The following is a 16,930-nucleotide window of genomic DNA, read 5'->3' as shown; positions in this document are numbered from 1 at the left end:
TAGTCATTTCCATTGAAAAAAAAAAAAAAAAAAAAGCTCCGCCTGGAAAGATAACCCCCTTTGTGGGGGCCCTAGGTCCAGTTCATCTTCTAACTTTTAGTACAGTTCTATTCATTTTGGGATGTCAAACTTTTGGGGCCAATATTTCCATTGAAAAAAAAAAAAAAAAAAAAGCTCCGCCTCAAAAGATCGAACTTTCAGAAATTTCCGGCCTAACTAACCTCGTTAGTACAGTTCTATTCATTTTGGGGATGTCAAACTCTTTTAAATAATATTTCCATTGAAAAAAAAAAAAAAAAAAAAAAAAGCTCCGCCTCAAAAGATCGAACTTTCAAAATTTCCGGCCTAACTAACCCTCGTTAGTACAGTTCTATTCATTTTGGGGATGTCAAACTCTTTGGGGCCAATATTTCCATTGAAAAAATAAAAAAAAAAAAACTCCGCCTCAAAAGATCGAACTTTGAAATTTCCCGCTAACTAACCTCGTTAGTACAGTTCTATTCATTTTGGGGATGTCAAACTCTTTGGGGCCATATTTCCATTAAAAAAAAAAAAAAAAAAAGTCCCGCCTCAAAAGATCGAACTTTCGAAATTTCCGACCTAACTAACCCTCGTTAGTCCAGTTCTATTAATTTTGGGGATGTCAAACTCTTTGGGCCAATATTTCCAGTTTCCAAAAATGGATGAATAGAAATTCAGACTTGCATCATTCTAAAATGACTCTTAGCTACGGGGCTGGCCTCCAAGTCGATTTTTTAGTTGATACAATAAAAATTCAGGCATCCAAAACTCAGCAAGGCCTGAACGTATTGATGTTTTTGTATGAATTTTTGAATAGAACGGATCAAAATAAAGGGGCTCTAATTGAAGCCTAATGTCCTTGGCAGGTTCCTCTCGGCTGTGGGACCTCAAAGTTGGTGTTTTTTTGTTAATTTGACATATGAACCTTGCCATTTCAAAATGACACCTGACATTACTTACAAGGTTACAGGAACCTTGAAACTGAAAAATGACACATGGAATACTACAACAGAGTGCCAATGATGAAAGGCTACCAGCTATATAAATGGTAGAAATGACCCTTGAAATTGAACAATGACACCTGTTATACTGCTGAAGAAAGAGTCTTCATGGAGTCTTCAGGGAATCTTGGGTGAGGATTTTGGAGCCAATATGAAGACTATCATTTTCTCAAACTGGAGCATAGTCATTCATGTAATGATGGCCACCTCCGGCGATTCCGGAGGAAATCTTTGCTAAGGGGTCCTTTTTGTTTTTTTTTTTTTTTTTTGTGTGTGTTGCCCAGGGGTCCAATTCAGCTGAAGAAAGAATCTTCAAGGAGTCTTCAGGGATTCTTCGGTGAAGATTTTGGCGCCAATACTGAAGACTATCATTTTCTCAAACTAGAGCATAGTCATTCATGTAATGATGGCTGCCACCTCCAAGCGATTCCGGAGGAAAGCTTTGCTAAGGGGTCCTTTTTGGGTTTGTTTGTGGGGCCCAGGGTCCAATTCAGCCGGCACCCTAGAATGTGGTGAAGGTGGCATATTCTAAACCTGGTGTGTAACAATAATAAATAATAATAATAATAATAATAATAATAATAATAATAATAATAATAATAATAATAATAATGATAATAATGAAAAAAAAAAAAAAAAAAAAAAAAAAAAAAAAAAAAAAAGAGTCCCCACGCATGAAAAATCGAACTTTCCCGAGTTTCCGGCCTAACTAACCCCCGTTAGTACAGTTCTGTTCATTTTGGGATGTAAAACTCTTGGGGCCAATATTTCCATTGAAAAAAAAAAAAAAGAGCCTGGAAAGATCGAACTTTCGCAATTTCCGGCCTAACTAACCCTCGTTAGTACAGTTCTATTCATTTTGGGATGTCAAACTCTTTGGGGCCAATATTTCCATTGAAAAAAAAAAAAAAAAAAAGCGCCTCAAAAGATCGAACTTTCAAATTTCCGGCCCAACTAACCCTCTTTTAGTACAGTTCTATTCATTTTGGGGATGTCAAACTCTTTGGGGGCCAATATTTCCATTGAAAAAAAAAAAAAAAAAAAGCTCCGCCTCAAAAGATCGAACTTTCGAAATTTCCGCCTAACTAACCCTCGTTAGTACAGTTCTATTCATTTTGGGGATGTCAAACTCTTTGGGGCCAATATTTCCATTGAAAAATAAATAAAAAAAAACTCCGCCTCAAAAGATCGAACTTTCGAAATTTTCCGGCCTAACTAACCCTCGTTAGTACAGTTCTATTCATTTTGGGATGTCAAACTCTTTGGCCAATATTTCCATTAAAAAAAAAAAAAAAAAAAAAGTCCCGCCTCAAAAGATCGAACTTTCAAAATTTCCGACCTAACTAACCCTCGTTAGTCCAGTTCTATTAATTTTGGGGATGTCAAACTCTTTGCCAATATTTCCAGTTTCAAAAAATGGATGAATAGAAATTCAGACTTGCATCATTCTAAAATGACTCTTAGCTACGGGGCTGGCCTCCAAGTCGATTTTTTAGTTGATACAATAAAAATTCAGGCATCCAAAACTCAGCAAGGCCTGAACGTATTGATGTTTTGTATGAATTTTTTGAATAGAACGGATCAAAATAAAAGGGGCTCTAATTGAAGCCTAATGTCCTTGGCAGGTTCCTCTCGGCTGTGGGACCTCAAAGTTGGTGTTTTTTGTTAATTTGACATATGAACCTTGCCATTTCAAAATGACACCAGATTACTTACAAGGTTACAGGAACCTTGAAACTGAAAATGACACATGGAATACTACAACAGAGTGCCAATGATGAAAGGCTACCAGCTATATAAATGGTAGAAATGACCCTTGAAATTGAACAATGACACCTGTTATACTGCTGAAGAGAGAGTCTTCATGGAGTCTTCAGGAATCTTGGGTGAGGATTTTGGAGCCAATATGAAGACTATCATTTTCTCAAACTGGAGCATAGTCATTCATGTAATGATGGCCACCTCCGGCGATTCCGGAGGAAACCTTTGCTAAGGGTTTTTTTTTTTTTTTTTGTGTGTGTGGCCCAGGGGTCCAATTCAGCTGAAGAAAGAATCTTCAAGGAGTCTTCAGGATTCTTCGGTGAAGATTTTGGCGCCAATACGAAGACTATCATTTTCTCAAACTAGAGCATAGTCATTCATGTAATGATGGCCACCTCCGGCGATTCCGGAGGAAAGCTTTGCTAAGGGTCCTTTTTGGGGTTTGTTTGTGGGGCCCAGGGGTCCAATTCAGCCGGCACTTTGCAAAGTGGTGAAGGTGGCATATTCTAAACCTGGTGTGTAACAATAATAATAATAATAATAATAATAATAATAATAATAATAATAATAATAATAATAATAATAATAATAATAATAATAATAATAATGATAATAATAATAAACAAAAAAAAAAAAAAAAAAAAAAAAAAAAAAAGAGTCCCCACGCGAAAAATCGAACTTTCTGAGTTTCCGGCCCAACTAACCTCAAATTAGTACAGTTCTGTTCATTTTGGGGATGTAAAACTCTTGGGGCCAATATTTCCATTGAAAAAAAAAAAAAAAAAAAAAAGCTCCGCCTGAAAGATCGAACTTTCGCAATTTCCGCCCAACTAACCCTCGTTAGTACAGTTCTATTCATTTTGGGGATGTCAAACCTTTGTTTTTTTTTTGGCCAATAACCTCAAAAGATCGAACTTTCGAAATTTCCAAACCTAACTAACCTCGTTAGTACAGTTCTATTCATTTTGGGGATGTCAAACTCTTTAGGGCCAATATTTCCATTGAAAAAAAAAAAAAAAAAGCTCCGCCTCAAAAGATCGAACTTTCGAAATTTCCAGCCTAACTAACCCTCGTTAGTACAGTTCTATTCATTTTGGGGATGTCAAACTCTTTGGGGGCCAATATTTCCATTGAAAAAAAAAAAAAAAAAAAAAAAAAAAAAGCTCCGCCTCAAAACATCGAACTTTCGAAATTTCCGGCCTAACTAACCCTCGTTAGTACAGTTCTATTCATTTTGGGGATGTCAAACTCTTGGGGCCAATATTTCCATTAAAAAAAAAAAAAAAAAAAAAAAAAAGTCCCGCCTCAAAAGATCGAACTTTCGAAATTTCCGACCTAACTAACCTCGTTAGTCCAGTTCTATTAATTTTGGGGATGTCAAACTTTTGGCCAATATTTCCAGTTTCCAAAAATGGATGAATAGAAATTCAGACTTGCATCATTCTAAAATGACTCTTCGCTACGGGGCCTCCAAGTCGATTTTTTAGTTTATACAATAAAAATTCGGGCATCCAAAACTCAGCAAGGCCTGAACGTATTGATGTTTTGTATGAATTTTTTGAATAGAACGGATCAAAATAAAGGGGCTCTAATTGAAGCCTAATGTCCTTGGCAGGTTCCTCTCGGCTGTGGGACCTCAAAGTTGGTGTTTTTTTTGTTAATTTGACATATGAACCTTGCCATTTCAAAATGACACCTGCATTACTTACAAGGTTACAGGAACCTTGAAACTGAAAAATGACACATGGAATACTACAACAGAGTGCCAATGATGAAAGGCTACCAGCTATATAAATGGTAGAAATGACCCTTGAAATTGAACAATGACACCTGTTATACTGCTGAAGAAAGAGTCTTCATGAGTCTTCAGGGAATCTTGGGTGAGGATTTTGGAGCCAATATGAAGACTATCATTTTCTCAAACTGGAGCATAGTCATTCATGTAATGATGGCCACCTCCGGCGATTCCGGAGGAAACCTTTGCTAAAACCTTTTTGTTTCTTTTTTTTTTTTTTTTGTGTGTGTGTTGCCCAGGGGTCCAATTCAGCTGAAGAAAGAATCTTCAAGGAGTCTTCAGGGATTCTTCGGTGAAGATTTTGGCAATACGAAGACTATCATTTTCAAACTAGAGCATAGCTATTCATGTAATGATACGCTACCTCCGGCGATTCCGGAGGAAAGCTTTGGTAAGGGGTCCTTTTTTGGGTTTGTTTGTGGGGCCCAGGGTCCAATTCAGCCGGCACCTGGCGTGAAGGTGTATTCTAAACCTGGTGTGTAACAATAATAATAATAATAATAAAATAATAATAATAATAATAATAATAATAATAATAATAATAATAATAATAATAATAAAAAAAAAAAAAAAAAAAAAAAAAAAAAGAGTCCCCACGCGAAAAAATCGAACTTTCCGAGTTTCCGGCCCAACTAACCCCTGTTAGTACAGTTCTGTTCATTTTGGGGATGTAAAACTCTTGGATTATTTCCATTGAAAAAAAAAAAAAAAAAAGCCCGCCTGAAAGATCGAACTTTCGCAATTTCCGCCCAACTAACCCTCGTTAGTACAGTTCTATTCATTTTGGGGATGTCAAACCTTTGGGGCCAATATTTCCATTGAAAAAAAAAAAAAGCTCCGCCTCAAAAGATCGAACTTTCGAAATTTCCGGCCCAACTAACCCTCGTTAGTACAGTTCTATTCATTTTGGGATGTCAAACTCTTTGGGGCCAATATTTCCATTGAAAAAAAAAAAAAAAAGCTCCGCCTCAAAAGATCGAACTTTCGAAATTTCCGGCCCAACTAACCCTCGTTAGTACAGTTCTATTCATTTTGGGGATGTCAAACTCTTTGGGGCCAATATTTCCATTGAAAAAAAAAAAAAAAAAACTCCGCCTCAAAAGATCGAACTTTCGAAATTTCCGACCTAACTAACCCTCGTTAGTACAGTTCTATTCATTTTGGGGATGTCAAACTCTTTGGGCCAATATTTCCATTAAAAAAAAAAAAAAAGTCCTGCCTCAAAAGATCGAACTTGAAAATTTCCGACCCAATTAACCCCTCGTTAGTCCAGTTCTATTAATTTTGGGGATGTCAAACTCTTTGGGCCAATATTTCCAGTTTCAAAAAATGGATGAATAGAAATTCAGACTTGCATCATTCTAAAATGACTCTTAGCTACGGGGCTGGCCTCCAAGTCGATTTTTTAGTTGATACAATAAAAATTCAGGCATCCAAAACTCAGCAAGGCCTGAACGTATTGATGTTTTGTATGAATTTTTTGAATAGAACGGATCAAAATAAAGGGCTCTAATTGAAGCCTAATGTCCTTGGCAGGTTCCTCTCGGCTGTGGGACCTCAAAGTTGGTGTTTTTTTGTTAATTTGACATATGAACCTTGCCATTTCAAAATGACACTCTGATTTACAAGGTTACAGGAACCTGAAACTGAAAAATGACACATGGAATACTACAACAGAGTGCCAATGATGAAAGGCTACCAGCTATATAAATGGTAGAAATGACCCTTGAAATTGAACAATGACACCTGTTATACTGCTGAAGAGAGAGTCTTCATGGAGTCTTCAGGAATCTTGGGTGAGGATTTTGGAGCCAATATGAAGACTATCATTTTCTCAAACTGGAGCATAGTCATTCATGTAATGATGGCCACCTCCGGCGATTCCGGAGGAAACCTTTGCTAAAGGTTTTGTTTCTTTTTTTTTTTTTTTTTTGTGTGTGTGTGCCCAGGGGTCCAATTCAGCTGAAGAAAGAATCTTCAAGGAGTCTTCAGGGATTCTTCGTGAAGATTTTGGCGCCAATACTAAGACTATCATTTTCTCAAACTAGAGCATAGTCATTCATGTAATGATGGCCCACCTCCGGCGATTCCGGAGGAAAGCTTTGCTAAGGGTCCTTTTTGGGTTTGTTTGTGGGGCCCAGGGTCCAATTCAGCCGGCACCCTTGCGTGGTGAAGGTGGCATATTCTAAACCTGGTGTGTAACAATAATAATAATAATAATAATAATAATAATAATAATAATAATAATAATAATAATAATAAATAATGATAATAATAAAAAAAAAAAAAAAAAAAAAAAAAAAAAAGAGTCCCCACGCGAAAAATCGAACTTTCCGAGTTTCCGGCCTAACTAACCCCGTTAGTACAGTTCTGTTCATTTTGGGGATGTAAAACTCTTTAGGCCAATATTTCCATTGAAAAAAAAAAAAAAAAAAAAAAAAAAAGCTCCGCCTGGAAAGATCGAACTTTCGCAATTTCCGGCCTAACTAACCCTCTCGTTAGTACAGTTCTATTCATTTTGGGGATGTCAAACTCTTTGGGGGCCAATATTTCCATTGAAAAAAAAAAAAAAAAAAAAAAAAAAAAAGCCCGCCTCAAAAGATCGAACTTTCGAAATTTCCGGCCTAACTAACCTCGTTAGTACAGTTCTATTCATTTTGGGGATGTCAAACTCTTTGGGGCAATTGAAAAAATTGGGGAAAAAAAAGCTCCGCCTCAAAAGATCGAACTTTCGAAATTTCCGCCTAACTAACCCTCGTTAGTAAGTTCTATTCATTTTGGGGATGTCAAACTCTTTGGGGCCAATATTTCCATTGAAAAAAATAAAAAAAAAAAACTCCGCCTCAAAAGATCGAACTTTCGAAATTTCCGGCCTAACTAACCCTCGTTAGTACAGTTCTATTCATTTTGGGGGATGTCAAACTCTTTGGCCAATATTTCCATTAAAAAAAAAAAAAAAAAAAAAAAGTCCAGCCTCAAAAGATCGAACTTTCAAAAATTTCCGACCTAACTAACCCTCGTTAGTCCAGTTCTATTAATTTTGGGGATGTCAAACTCTTTAAATATTTCCAGTTTCCAAAAATGGATGAATAGAAATTCAGACTTGCATCATTCTAAAATGACTCTTAGCTACGGGGCTGGCCAAGTCGATTTTTTAGTTGATACAATAAAAATTCAGGCATCCAAAACTCAGCAAGGCCTGAACGTATTGATGTTTTGTATGAATTTTTTGAATAGAACGGATCAAAATAAAGGGGCTCTAATTGAAGCCTAATGTCCTTGGCAGGTTCCTCTCGGCTGTGGGACCTCAAAGTTGGTGTTTTTTTGTTAATTTGACATATGAACCTTGCAATTTCAAAATGACACTGCATTTACTTACAAGGTTACAGGAACCTTGAAACTGAAAAATGACACATGGAATACTACAACAGAGTGCCAATGATGAAAGGCTACCAGCTATATAAATGGTAGAAATGACCCTTGAAATTGAACAATGACACCTGTTATACTGCTGAAGAGAGAGTCTTCATGGAGTCTTCAGGGAATCTTGGGTGAGGATTTTGGAGCCAATATGAAGACTATCATTTTCTCAAACTGGAGCATAGTCATTCATGTAATGATGGCCACCTCCGGCGATTCCGGAGGAAACCTTTGCTAAGGGGTCCTTTTTTTTTTTTTTTTTTTTTTTGTGTGTGTGTGTTGCCCAGGGGTCCAATTCAGCTGAAGAAAGAATCTTCAAAGGAGTCTTCAGGGATTCTTCGGTGAAGATTTTGGCGCCAATACGAAGACTATCATTTTCTCAAACTAGAGCATAGCCATTCATGTAATGATGGCCGCCACCTCCGGCGATTCCGGAGGAAAGCTTTGCTAAGGGGTCCTTTTTGGGGTTTGTTTGTGGGGCCCAGGGTCCAATTCAGCCGGCACTTCTTCAAAGATTTTGGCAGGTGAAGGTGGCATATTCTAAACCTGGTGTGTAACAATAATAATAATAATAATAATAATAATAATAATAATAATAATAATAATAATAATAATAATAATAATAATAATAATGATAATAATGATAATAATTTTAACAAAAAAAAAAAAAAAAAAAAAAAAAAGAGTCCCCACGCGAAAAATCGAACTTTCCGAGTTTCCGGCCCAACTAACCCCCGTTAGTACAGTTCTGTTCATTTTGGGGATGTAAAACTCTTGGGGCCAATATTTCCATTGAAAAAAAAAAAAAAAAAAAGAATCTTGGAAAGATCGAACTCCGCCTGGAAAGATCGAACTTTCATTTTGGGATGTCAAACTTTTTTGTTTGTTTTTTTGCCTAACTAACCCTCGTTAGTACAGTTCTATTCATTTTGGGGATGTCAAACTCTTTGGGGCCAATATTTCATTGAAAAAAAAAAAAAGCTCCGCCTCAAAAGATCGAACTTTCGAAATTTCCGGCCTAACTAACCCTCGTTAGTACAGTTCTATTCATTTTGGGGATGTCAAACTCTTTGGGGGCCAATATTTCCATTGAAAAAAAAAAAAAAAAAGCCTGCCTCAAAAGATCGAACTTTCAAAATTTCCGGCCTAACTAACCTCGTTAGTACAGTTCTATTCATTTTGGGGATGTCAAACTCTTTGGGGCCAATATTTCCATTAAAAAAAAAAAAAAAAAAAAAGTCCTGCCTCAAAAGATCGAACTTTCGAAATTTTCGACCTAACTAACCCTCGTTAGTCAGTTCTATTCATTTTGGGGATGTCAAACTCTTTGGGCCAATATTTCCAGTTTCCAAAAATGGAAAAAAAAAAAGTCCTTGCATCTCAAAAGATCAGCTACGGGGCCTTCGATTTTTTAGTTTACCTAATAAAACCAAAACTCAGCAAGGCCTGAACGTATTGATGTTTTGTTGAATTTTTGAATAGAACGGATCAAAATAAAGGGGCCTAATTGTTCCTTGGCAATTTTCGGGGGACCTCAAAGTGTTTTTTTGTTAATTTGACATATGAACCTTGCCATTTCAAAATGACACAGTTTTAAAAAATGGATGAAACTGAAAAAAATTGGAATACAGACTTGCATGAAAGGCTAAATGACTGGTCAAAATGACCCTTGAAATTGAAAAATGATGACACCTGTTATACTGGAGTCTTCAAGAGTCGGGAATTTTTAGTTTTGAATATACATTTTCTCAAAATTCATGGCATCCAAATTCAGGAAATCTTTGAAAGGGGTCCTTGTTTGTTTTTTTTGAAGGGGTCCAAAGCTGAAGAAAGAATCTTCAAAATTCAGGGATTCTTCGGTGAAGATTTTGGCTCCAATTGAAGCCTAATGTCCTTCATTTTCTCAAACTAAAGCATAGTGTTTTTTTGTTAATTTGAGGAAATCTGAACCTTTTTTTTTTTTTTGTGGGGCCATTTCAAAATGACACTTTGTTCAAAGTTGGGGATTTCTAAACCTGAAGATTTTAAGGTTATAGGAACCTTGAAACTGAAAAATGACACATGGGCCCAATAAACTGAAAAATGACAACTAGAGTGCCAATGATGAAAGGCTACCAGCTATATAAATGGTAGAAATGACCCTTGAAATTGAAAAAAAAAATGAAAAGATCGAACCTGTTTCTGCTGAAGAACCCTCGAGTACAGTTCTTCATGGAGTCTTCAGGAAATCTTAAAAGATCGAACTGAGGATTTTGGATGCCAATCAACTGACCCTTTTTAGTTTTTGTTCAAACTGGGGCATGTCAAACTTTCAAATCTTCAATGAAAAAAAATAAAAAGACTATCATTTTCTCAAAAGATCATAGTCATTCATTAATGATGAAACCTCCTCGATTCGGAGGAAGTTTATTCATTTTTTTTTTTTTTGTGTGGGCCCAGGGTTCAATTCAGCTGAAGAAAGAATCTTCAAGGAGTCCTCAGAATCTTCAAAAGATTTTGAACTTAACCCTCGTTAGTCCAGTTCATTAATTTTGGGGATGTCAAACTTTTGGGCCAATTTTTTGTTTCAAAAATGGATGAATAGAAATTCAGACTTGCATCATTCTAAAATGACTCTTACGGGGTTTCTCAAGTTTTTTAGTTTATACAATAAAAATTCAGGCATCCAAAACTCAGCAAGGCCTAACGTCATTGATGTTTTGATGGCCAATTTTTTGAATTCCGGAATCAAAATAAAGGGTCCTTTTTTGAAGGTCCTTGGCAGGTTCCAATCTCAGCTGAAGGACCTTGTTGGTGTTTTTTTGTTAATTTGACCAATGAACCTTCAATTTCAAAATGACACTAGTCATTCAAGTTTGGAACCTCTGAAAATTCAGGAATACTCTTGAAAGGCTCCAGCTATATAAATGGTCGAAATTTTGAAATTGAACAATGACACCTGTTATACAGCTGAAGAAAGACTATCATTTTCTCAAACTAGAGCATAGTCATTCATGTAATGATGGCCACCTCCGGCGATTCCGGAGGAAATCTTTGCATAAGGGGTCCTTTTTGTTTTTTTTGTGGGGCCCAGGGGTCCAATTCAGCTGAAGAAAGAATCTTCAAGGTGGAGTCTTCAGGGATTCTTCGGTGAAGATTTTGGCGCCAATACTAAGACTATCATTTTCTCAAACTAGAGCATAGTCATTCATGTAATGATGGCCACCTCCGGCGATTCCGGAGGAAAGCTTTGTAAGGGGTCCTTTTTTTTTTTTTTTGTTTAGCCCAGGGGTCCAAAGCCGGTCCTAAACCTGGTGTGTAACAATAATAATAAAAAAAAAAAAAAATAATAATAATAATAATAATAATAATAATAATAATAATAATGATAATAATAATAAAAAAAAAAAAAAAAAAAAAAAAAGTCCCCACGCAAATCGAACTTTCCGAGTTTCCGGCCTAACTAACCCTTAGTACAGTTCTGTTCATTTTGGGGATGTAAAACTCTTAGGGGCCAATATTTCCATTGAAAAAAAAAAAAAAAAAAAAAAAAGCTCCGCCTGGAAAGATCGAACTTTCTGCAATTTCCGGCCTAACTAACCCTCGTTAGTACAGTTCTATTCATTTTGGGGATGTCAAACTCTTTGGGGCCAATTTTTTGAAAAAAAAAAAAAAAAAAAAAAAAAAAAAAAAAAAAAAGCTCCGCCTCAAAAGATCGAACTTTCGAAATTTCCGGCCTAACTAACCCTCGTTAGTACAGTTCTATTCATTTTGGGGATGTCAAACTCTTGGGGCCAATATTTCCATTGAAAAAAAAAAAAAAAAAAAAAAAAAAAAAAGCTCCGCCTCAAAAGATCGAACTTTCGAAATTTCCGGCCTAACTAACCCTCGTTAGTACAGTTCTATTCATTTTGGGGATGTCAAACTCTTTGGGGGCCAATATTTCCATTGAAAATAAAAAAAAAAAAACTCCGCCTCAAAAGATCGAACTTTCGAAATTTCCGGCCTAACTAACCTCGTTAGTACAGTTCTATTCATTTTGGGGATGTCAAACTCTTTTGGGCCAATATTTCCATTAAAAAAAAAAAAAAAAAAAAAAAAAAAAAGTCCCGCCTCAAAAGATCGAACTTTCGAAATTTCCGACCTAACTAACCCTCGTTAGTCCAGTTCTATTAATTTTGGGGATGTCAAACTCTTTGGGCCAATATTTCCAGTTTCCAAAAATGGATGAATAGAAATTCAGACTTGCATCATTCTAAAATGACTCTTAGCTACGGGGCTGGCCTCCAAGTCGATTTTTTAGTTGATACAATAAAAATTCAGGCATCCAAAACTCAGCAAGGCCTGAACGTATTGATGTTTTGTATGAATTTTTTGAATAGAACGGATCAAAATAAAGGGGCTCTAATTGAAGCCTAATGTCCTTGGCAGGTTCCCTCTCGGCTGTGGGACCTCAAAGTTGGTGTTTTTTTTGTTAATTTGACATATGAACCTTGCCATTTCAAAATGACACCTGCATTACTTACAAGGTTACAGGAACCTTGAAACTGAAAAAATGACACATGGAATACTACAACAGAGTGCCAATGATGAAAGGCTACCAGCTATATAAATGGTAGAAATGACCCTTGAAATTGAACAATGACACCTGTTATACTGCTGAAGAGAGAGTCTTCATGGAGTCTTCAGGGAATCTTGGGTGAGGATTTTGGAGCCAATATGAAGACTATCATTTTCTCAAACTGGAGCATAGTCATTCATGTAATGATGGCCACCTCCGGCGATTCCGGAGGAAACCTTTGCTAAGGGGGCCCTTTTTTGTTTCTTTGTTTTTTTTTTTTTTTTGTGTGTGTGTTGCCCAGGGGTCCAATTCAGCTGAAGAAAGAATCTTCAAGGAGTCTTCAGGGATTCTTCGGTGAAGATTTTGGCGCCAATACGAAGACTATCATTTTCTCAAACTAGAGCATAGCCATTCATGTAATGATGGCCACCTCCGGCGATTCCGGAGGAAAGCTTTAGCTAAGGGGTCCTTTTTGGGGTTTGTTTGTGGGGCCCAGGGGTCCAATTCAGCCGGCACCCTTTGCGTGGTGAAGGTGGCATATTCTAAACCTGGTGTGTAACAATAATAATAATAATAATAATAATAATAATAATAATAATAATAATAATAATAATAATAATAATAATAATAATAATGATAATAATGATAATAATAAAAAAAAAAAAAAAAAAAAAAAAAAAAAAGAGTCCCCACGCGAAAAATCGAACTTTCCGAGTTTCCGGCCTAACTAACCCCCGTTAGTACAGTTCTGTTCATTTTGGGATGTAAAACTCTTAAATAATATTTCCATTGAAAAAAAAAAAAAAAAAAAAATCAGCTCCGCCTGGAAAGATCGAACTTTCCTTTCCGGCCTAACTAACCCTCGTTAGTACAGTTCTATTCATTTTGGGGATGTCAAACTTTTGGGGCCAATATTTCCATTGAAAAAAAAAAAAAAAAAAAGTCTTCAAAAGATCGAACTTTCGAAATTTCCGGCCTAACTAACCCTCGTTAGTACAGTTCTATTCATTTTGGGGATGTCAAACTCTTTGGGGGCCAATATTTCCATTGAAAAAAAAAAAAAAAAGCTCCGCCTCAAAAGATCGAACTTTCGAAATTTCCGGCCTAACTAACCCTCGTTAGTACAGTTCTATTCATTTTGGGGATGTCAAACTCTTTGGGGCCAATATTTCCATTGAAAAATAAAAAAAAAAAAAAAAACTCCGCCTCAAAAGATCGAACTTTCAAATTTCCGGCCTAACTAACCCTCGTTAGTACAGTTCTATTCATTTTGGGGATGTCAAACTCTTTGGGCCAATATTTCCATTAAAAAAAAAAAAAAAAAAAAAAAAGTCCCGCCTCAAAAGATCGAACTTTCAGAAATTTCCGACCTAACTAACCCTCGTTAGTCCAGTTCTATTAATTTTGGGGATGTCAAACTCTTTGGGGCCAATATTTCCAGTTTCCAAAAATGGATGAATAGAAATTCAGACTTGCATCATTCTAAAATGACTCTTAGCTACGGGCTGGCCTCCAAGTCGATTTTTTAGTTGATACAATAAAATTCAGGCATCCAAAACTCAGCAAGGCCTGAACGTATTGATGTTTTGTATGAATTTTTTTTGAATAGAACGGATCAAAATAAAGGGGCTCTAATTGAAGCCTAATGTCCTTGGCAGGTTCCCTCTCTCGGCTGTGGGACCTCAAAGTTGGTGTTTTTTTGTTAATTTGACATATGAACCTTGCCATTTCAAAATGACACCTGCATTACTTTCTCAAGGTTACAGGAACCTTTGAAACTGAAAAAATGACACATGGAATACTACAACAGAGTGCCAATGATGAAAGGCTACCAGCTATATAAATGGTAGAAATGACCCTTGAAATTGAACAATGACACCTGTTATACTGCTGAAGAGAGAGTCTTCATGGAGTCTTCAGGGAATCTTGGGTGAGGATTTTGGAGCCAATATGAAGACTATCATTTTCTCAAACTGGAGCATAGTCATTCATGTAATGATGGCCACCTCCAGCGATTCCGGAGGAAACCTTTGCTAAGGGTCCTTTGTTTTTTTTTTTTTTTTTGTGTGTGTGTTGCCCAGGGGTCCAATTCAGCTGAAGAAAGAATCTTCAAGGAGTCTTCAGGGGATTCTTCGGTGAAGATTTTGGCGCCAATACTAAGACTATCATTTTCTCAAACTAGAGCATAGCCATTCATGTAATGATGGCCACCTCCGGCGATTCCGGAGGAAAGCTTTGCTAAGGGGTCCTTTTTTTTTGTTTGTGGGGCCTAGGGTCCAATTCAGCCGGCACCCTTGCGTGGTGAAGGTGGCATATTCTAAACCTGGTGTGTAACAATAATAATAATAATAATAATAATAATAATAATAATAATAATAATAATAATAATAATAATAATAATAATAATGATAATAATGATAATAATAATAACACAAAAAAAAAAAAAAAAAAAAAAAAAAGAGTCCCCACGCGAAAATCGAACTTTCCGAGTTTCCGCCCAACTAACCCCGTTAGTACAGTTCTGTTCATTTTGGGATGTAAAACTCTTGGGGCCAATATTTCCATTGAAAAAAAAAAAAAAAAAAAAGCTCCGCCTGGAAAGATCGAACTTTCGCAATTTCCGGCCTAACTAACCTCGTTAGTACAGTTCTATTCATTTTGGGGATGTCAAACTCTTTGGGGCCAATATTTCCATTGAAAAAAAAAAAAAAAAAAAAAAAAGCTCCGCCTCAAAAGATCGAACTTTCGAAATTTCCGGCCCAACTAACCCTCGTTAGTACAGTTCTATTCATTTTGGGATGTCAAACTCTTTGGGGCCAATATTTCCATTGAAAAAAAAAAAAAAAAAAAAAAAAAAATAAAGCTCCGCCTCAAAAGATCGAACTTTCAAATTTCCGCGCCTAACTAACCCTCGTTAGTACAGTTCTATTCATTTTGGGGATGTCAAACTCTTTTGGGGCCAATATTTCCATTGAAAAAATAAAAAAAAAAAAAAACTCCCGCCTCAAAAGATCGAACTTTCGAAATTTCCGGCCTAACTAACCCTCGTTAGTACAGTTCTATTCATTTTGGGGATGTCAAACTCTTTGGGCCAATATTTCCATTAAAAAAAAAAAAAAAAAAAAAGTCCCGCCTCAAAAGATCGAACTGAAATTTCCGACCTAACTAACCCTCGTTAGTCCAGTTCTATTAATTTTGGGATGTCAAACTCTTTGGGCCAATATTTCCAGTTTCAAAAATGGATGAATAGAAATTCAGACTTGCATCATTCTAAAATGACTCTTAGCTTACGGGGCTGGCCTCAAGTCGATTTTTTAGTTGATACAATAAAAATTCAGGCATCCAAAACTCAGCAAGGCCTGAACGTATTGATGTTTTGTATGAATTTTTTGAATAGAACGGATCAAAATAAAGGGGCTCTAATTGAAGCCTAATGTCCTTGGCAGGTTCCCTCTCGGCTGTGGGACCTCAAAGTTGGTGTTTTTTTTGTTAATTTGACATATGAACCTTGCCATTTCAAAATGACACCAGTCACTTCATACAAGGTTACAGGAACCTGAAACTGAAAATGACACATGGAATACTACAACAGAGTGCCAATGATGAAAGGCTACCAGCTATATAAATGGTAGAAATGACCCTTGAAATTGAACAATGACACCTGTTATACTGCTGAAGAGAGAGTCTTCATGGAGTCTTCAGGGAATCTTGGGTGAGGATTTTGGAGCCAATATGAAGACTATCATTTTCTCAAACTGGAGCATAGTCATTCATGTAATGATGGCCACCTCCGGCGATTCCGGAGGAAACCTTTGCTAAGGGGGCCCTTTTTTTTTTCTTTGTTTTTTTTTTTTTTTGTGTGTGTGTTGCCCAGGGGTCCAATTCAGCTGAAGAAAGAATCTTCAAGGAGTCTTCAGGATTCTTCGGTGAAGATTTTGGCGCCAATACGAAGACTATCATTTTCTCAAACTAGAGCATAGTCATTCATGTAATGATGGCCGCCACCTCCGGCGATTCCGGAGGAAAGCTTTGCTAAGGGTCCTTTTTGGGGTTTGTTTGTGGGGCCCAGGGGTCCAATTCAGCCGGCACCCTTGCGTGGTGAAGGTGGCATATTCTAAACCTGGTGTGTAACAATAATAAAATAATAATAATAATAATAATAATAATAATAATAATAATAATAATAATAATAATAATAATAATAATAATAATGATAATAATGATAATAACAAATAATAAAAAAAAAAAAAAAAAAAAAAAAAAAAAAAAAAAGTCCCCACTGCGAAAAATCGAACTTTCCAAGTTTCCAGCCTAACTAACCCCCTCGTTAGTACAGTTCTGTTCATTTTGGGGATGTAAAACTCTTGGGGCCAATATTTCCATTGAAAAAAA

This window comes from Macrobrachium rosenbergii, unplaced genomic scaffold (assembly GCF_040412425.1).
Source record: "Macrobrachium rosenbergii isolate ZJJX-2024 unplaced genomic scaffold, ASM4041242v1 13917, whole genome shotgun sequence".
Taxonomy (NCBI): domain Eukaryota; kingdom Metazoa; phylum Arthropoda; class Malacostraca; order Decapoda; family Palaemonidae; genus Macrobrachium; species Macrobrachium rosenbergii.
The sequence above is the reverse complement of the archived record's forward strand: the minus strand, read 5'-3'. Positions refer to the sequence as shown.